The sequence below is a fragment of the Balaenoptera musculus genome, chromosome 3, assembly GCF_009873245.2.
Source record: "Balaenoptera musculus isolate JJ_BM4_2016_0621 chromosome 3, mBalMus1.pri.v3, whole genome shotgun sequence".
Taxonomy (NCBI): Eukaryota; Metazoa; Chordata; class Mammalia; order Artiodactyla; family Balaenopteridae; genus Balaenoptera; species Balaenoptera musculus.
The window spans coordinates 109,617,259-109,623,538 of record NC_045787.1 but is presented as its reverse complement, the minus strand read 5'-3'; the positions used below and the strand labels follow the sequence as shown (position 1 = coordinate 109,623,538).

Here is a 6,280-nt window from a genome sequence, read left to right as displayed (position 1 = left end):
ACACATCTTCAAGTTCTACAGGAGCTAAGGCCCCCACCCAGATGGAGGATGGAATGATGTTGATCTTTTCTGACCCTTGTGGCTTTAATCACCTAAAGCTTTGTCCCAGTTCAATGTTAAAATCTCCTCAGCTCAAGCCCCTTCATGAATATGCATATACCACACAAGGCCTTTCATGGATATGCACGTACTCTTGGCTTAAAACTTCCCCAGTTTTGCTGTTCAGGGAGACACTGCTTTGGGAAAGATCCCCGGTGTTCTCCTTTCTAACTGCAAGTAATAAATCCTTCCTTCTCCCGATCTTTGGCTTGGTTGTGTCTTTTGGCTCAACACCCACCAAGAAGGGAACCCAGTTTTTGGGTAACAAGCCTGACCTATGCTGAAGTGCCTAAACTACCTAAAAGATCACTATGCCTGGGCTGTGGACTCTGTCTCTGCCTTCCATCTTGTGGGAGGCCTCCCCAGCCTTTAGCTAAACTGGCAAAAAACATCCCTATCTTTTTGTGTTCCAACTTCATACCTACCTGCCTTATTTGCCTTGGCACTGCTTTCAGTTTAAAATACCATTGGTTCTATCAATCTTTTGAACAATTTGTCCTTCTCAAAATAAAGTATAACATCAGTCACAGAGAGCACTCATCCTGCTAAAAATAGTGTCCTTGATCATCAAACTTATAGCTCAAGAGGCTATTCTGGGATATTTAAATAAATGAAGTCAGAAAAGGTTATTTAAGAATTCCAAAGAATCTAAAGGAACAAGTTTCCAGGAATCGATTGTGAAGCAGTAAAGTTGCCAGAATATTTAATGTTAAAGGCACCATGGGTGTAGCACAAGTTCTTTTCATTTAGCAGAGCATCTTGAGTATTTTAGAAGGAAGTTGTTAGATGCCTTTCTCTGATACAATGATTAAATTTAGTTGTAAGCAATTAGCAAAGTTTCTGTTTGTTTGTTTTCAGTATACAGTGTTCATAGCCTGCCTACCAAGAGACAAAAGTTTCTCAGTCAGTTGGGAATTCATAATCTTCCCTGCCAGGTGTCCAGTGGAATCCTGTCCTATATTCTGGAGCAGGTTCTGGAATCATTTGCTTCACAAGTAAGCTACAAACTCAGATAATGGTGTTTTCTGGCTTCCCTGATATCACAGTGAGTGGACCAACGCCCTTAGCTGAACCAGCGCTCCTTTCTTAAACTCTAAAACTCTAACAACTCAATAATAATGGTAATAACTTCATCTCTAGCTCCTACAGTATGTGCCAGACATTGTGCTGAGTGATTTGGATATCATAATCCATTTAATCCTCACAGCAAACCCATTAGGTGGGTGTTATTTTCCAATTTTGAAGATGAAAAAACAGACCTGAATGAGGTTAAAGAGCTTGTCCAAGGTTGTATAACTTTTAAAACTCCGATTTCAAAGTGGCCTCCTACAATTACACCACTGCTTTCTTTAAGCTCATGTTCCTTGTAAAGGCTCATTAGAGTAAATATGGGAAACAAAAGAATAAGAGAAATTAATTCAACTACTCATTCACTGTAGACCTTTTGGAATACTTTCCTTACTTTCAGTGTTTTTGTTATGTATATATGACGGTTGAATTTGGTTGTGCCTTTTTTATTAGGTTAAACCAGCCTTTCCCAAACTGTGTTCTATGAGGTATGAATAGGTTAATAATGTCATTTTAAAGACTCTGAGAAGTCTAAAGAAAACCTGTTTAAACGTTGTTTAATTATAAGTACAAGTATAACAAGCATAAATATAAGAAGTAGTAGGGCACAATTTAGTCTCCTGTTTTTTTCCCTCAAGCATTTTTCTAATCTTAACACTCTTCTGATATAGAAACTACCATTACAGTTCACTCCTAACTCCAAATTCGCTGAAATCCTAGTGTCCTTCCTCACACTATTATACCGTCTGCTTACATAGTAGCACTATGATCTCATTCTGAGGTCCTTTCCCAAAGCCTCACTCTTTTGCCTTTATTCGGGCTGATTACACTTAATACAGTGTATTAATCCTGCAGTATCATCAGTATCCCAAACCTTTCCCTCTTTATAATCTTAAAATGCTGGGTGAACTTTGCAAAGATTTCTCCAGGCCACACAGACTGATACCATCAGGAAATTTTAACCCCTTCATCTAGGTCTCTTGATCACTGATAATTTTCCTGACCTGATTCATAGCCTCCTTACCTATAAGCTCCACCCTCTCCTCAACCAGCCCCAGACTCAGCCTTCTTCCACCTCTAGCAGCTGACATTCCAACTCCACCCCCAAAGTCCAGCCTCTTGGTCTGGTCTCCTGAGACCAGAAACGTGACTCTCACTTGCTCAGACTCTCACCTGCTCAGCCCGGTTTTGCACTGGCTTGTCCTGTTCCTGAGTACAGAGGGACCCCCCAGGGAGCTATCCTGCCATCTCATGTCTGCAAATTACAAAACTCTTGTACCATCTTTTGTTTAAAGTGTCAAATTCATCAGGACTCAGTGTATCCTGTGCTGGTTTCCCTTCAGCTAAATACAGCTTCTTTGTCTCAGGTCAGAATGCTCTTTGCTTCTTGCTCTAAGACTCAAGGGCAATGATTTTAAAAGGCCCTGTGGCCTCCGATAATAATTCACTTTTCAGGTTTCCTGATTAAAGAGGAATCCGGAGTATGAATATGTGTAATTTGATAAAGAATCAGTGTTACTATGAACAGTGTTACTATGAACAATTTCATGTGGCATTCTGCCCAGGCATGGCTTCACAACCACAGGAGGACCATTTATTTTCTTGTGGACATGTAGTTAATGTTCAAATGCAAAGTGAGTTCAAAATCTAAATATATCACAGACGATTACAGTTTGACACTTGAACGCCAGCAGTGCAAGCCCTAACTCAGAGGAGAGTGACTAACATGTTTTCCTGGCAGTGGCACAGGAATCCATCCCCATGGCCAAAGGCAGCAGCAACAGCGACAGCAGGCTGAAACAACAGAGGGGATGACTTGAGCTCACTGGAAGCATTAGAGTTTCTCTTCCAGACAAGACAAAGACAAACCTGAAAAAGGTAGCTGGAAGAAACTTCCACTATGGAGATACTGTGAAACAAAAAGCATGATAGGAACTTTATGTATTCTTGAAATGCTTTGAAAGAATAAGGTACTCAGCAAAGAGTAGAAATGTGGTTAATAAGTCATTCTTCAGAAATGGATGACTGGCCCTTTAAGAATACTATTTAGTCTATTAAATATGGCTATATTTTGTGCCATTTCCACTGAAGGCAAAAGTTATTTTTGAAAAGAGCAATGAAAAGATCCCAGCTGAATATCCTTACTTGATTCAGTAGTTTGTGCCAGTGAACAGAGCTTGGGATATCTTTTTTTATTCCAATAGTACTAGCACTTGTTATGAGAAGTCAAGAAAGCGTAGTATACTCGTCTTTGGCGTGTCATCTTACTCCTAAATGAGATGAGATCCAGGGCCCCAAGAAGGCCCCATCACACTAAAAGATCTCTTCCAGTCATTTAGAATGTCAGTAGTGACGAAAATGCCTCCATTATGGCTTCTCTCTTATGTTCTTTCTTACGGCTTCTTCTCTAAAAGTAAAATCCCCTTCTAAAGCAGAGAGGACACAGTGACAATCTGGCATCTCCATGTAAACGAACAGAAAGTAAAACTACGTGATTGAGAGGAAGTTCATGAATGAGCTCCTCACCCCCCCTCCCCCGCCCCCCACCTCTCAATCACACACACAGCACTCAGCCTTTACTTTCAGATCCCTTAGGTGGGTGCCTTTCTCTAGAATTTTCAGTGGAATTTCCTAAAGCACTGCAGTATTTGAGAGTTGCTGGTGCTTGTGAAGCAAGGCTGGGCACTTGCCCTGCCTCTGTGAGAAGTAGCTCTCTTTGACTAAAGGCGTGGTTGCTGGTAGCAGAGACATTCTGTTCCCTCTATAAGAGGCAACACAGTGTAATGAAGCAGTAATAATTACAGCTGTGATACTGGTACCAGAAAAGACAAGGACAAACAGAAATAAAATTCCAGAAACATATCCAAGTATGAGAATTCAGTATATGATACTTGGCATTTCACACTAGTGAGGGAGAGGTGGTGTTGGGACATTAGCTAACCATTTGGGAAAAAAATTTTAGATCCCTACCTCAAACTGTATGCAAGAATATATTCCTGATAAGTCAAATACTTAAAGGTTTACAAATTAAGTTTCAAAAATAAAAACATATAATTACCAGAAAATAAAGATGAATATATACATTATATATATTTATGCAAACACACACACACATAATGATCTTTTGTAAGGACAACAACAAAAGACAAAAACAGTAAAAGCAAAGATAGAAAAATGAATGCAGAAAAGACCATAAACAAAATGAAAAGCAATAAATACAAAGTTCAAAAAGATTACCGCCAGACTCTGTAAAATTAGCTGTTAACTTGTAGAAGATTGATATCACAAATGGTGTTTGTTTGGGAGAGATGCAAATGATTTCCATCTGGTAGAAAAGATACTCCCAAAGATTATGCTTTTATTGCCCTGTAGAACAATAACAGGTTTCGTATTTAACTTAGCAATCTAATTTCAGCATTCTTTCTTTCACTTCAGGATCTTGAGTTCTCCATTGAATCAGCTTTACTCTCCTGCTGGTCTCCTCACTGAGGTAAGTCACTGACATAGCCTCACTATATATATTTGTATGTTTTTAACTTTTTAAAAATTACATACTTTGTCCTGAAAAAGTTAAACATAGAATTACCATATGATCCAGCAATTCCATTCCTAGGTATAAACCTAAAACAATTGTAAACAAAGACTCAAATAGATACACATACACCAATGTTTACAGCAGCATTATTCACAATAGCCAAAGTGTGGAAACAAGCTAAGTGTGCACCAACAGATGAATGGATAAACAAAATGTGGTATACACATGCAATGGAATATTATTCAGCCATAAAAAGGGATGAAATTCTGATATATGGTACAATATGAATAAACCTTGAGAGCATTATCCTAATTGAAATAAGCCAGGCACAAAAGGACAAATGTATGGTTCCTCATATATGAGGTACCTAGAATAAGCAAATTCATAGAATATAGAATGGAGGTTACCATAGGCTATGGGAAAGGGTGAATCAGAGTTGTTTTTTAATGGGTACACAGTTTTGGGGTTTTTTTTGGGGGGGGTAGGTTTTTTTTGTTGTTTTGTTTGTTTGTTTTTGTCCACGCCTGTGAGGCTTGCTTGATCTTTTTTTTTTTTAATTTATTTATTTATTTATTTTTGGCTGTGTTGGGTCTTCATTGCTGCGCAGGGGCTTTCTCTATTTGTGGTGAGCGGGGACTACTCTTCCTTGTGGTGCACAGGCTTCTTATTGCGGTGGCTTCTCTTGTTGCAAGCACGGGCTCTAGGCATGTGGGCTTCAGTAGTTGTAGCATGTGGGCTCAGCAGTTGTGGCTCACGGGCTCTAGAGCACAGACTCTAGAGCACAGGCTTAGTTGCTCCACGGCATGTGGGATCTTCCCGGACCAGGGCTCGAACCCATGTCCCCTGCATTGGCAGGTGGATTCTTAAGCATTGTGCCACCAGGGAAGTCCCAGCTTGCTGGATCTTAATTCCCTGATCAGGAATTGAACGTGTGTCCTCGGCAGTGAAAGCGCCGAGTCCTAACCACTGGACTGCCAGGGAATTCCCAGGTACACAGTTTCTATTAGGGATGATAAAAAATGTTTTGGAAATAGATAGTGGTAATGATTGCCTGACATTGTGACTATACTTAATGCCATTCAATTGTACACTTAAAAATGGTTAAAATGATGAATTTTATGTTTTGTATACTTTCCCACAATAAAAAATGTATTCTTTGACAACAACTTGGGAAGAAATATCCTTAAGATATGTGACATCAGGGACTTCCCTGGTGGTCCAGTGGGTAAGACTCTGCACTCCAAATGCAGGGGGCCCAGGTTTAATCCCTGGTTGGGGAACTAGATCCCACATGCATGCTGCAACTAAGAATCCCGCATGCTGCAACTATGAGCCTGCATGCCACAACTAAAAGATCCTGCATGCCACACTAAAGATCCCACGTGCTGCAACTAAGATTCAGTGCAGTCAAAATAAAATTTTTTTTTAAAAAAAGGTATGTGACATCAAATATTCTTTATATATACATACTTGTCGTAAGTCAATCATAAAAAATGGACCAAAGTTAGAAGACAAAGATTAGAAGACAAAGTTCACTAAATAATAAGAAGTAAGGTCCCACAAGCCACGTGGTGCAGC

At 39.6% G+C, this 6,280-nt stretch overlaps 1 non-coding gene across 1 annotated transcript; it reads left to right on the top strand.

Moving 5' to 3' along the window:
* The first annotated feature begins 5,909 nt into the window (after window positions 1-5,909).
* TRNAW-CCA lies at window positions 5,910-5,982 on the top strand. The gene has a single exon. It is a non-coding gene; the product is annotated as a tRNA-Trp (tRNA).
* Window positions 5,983-6,280: the final 298 nt, after the last annotated feature.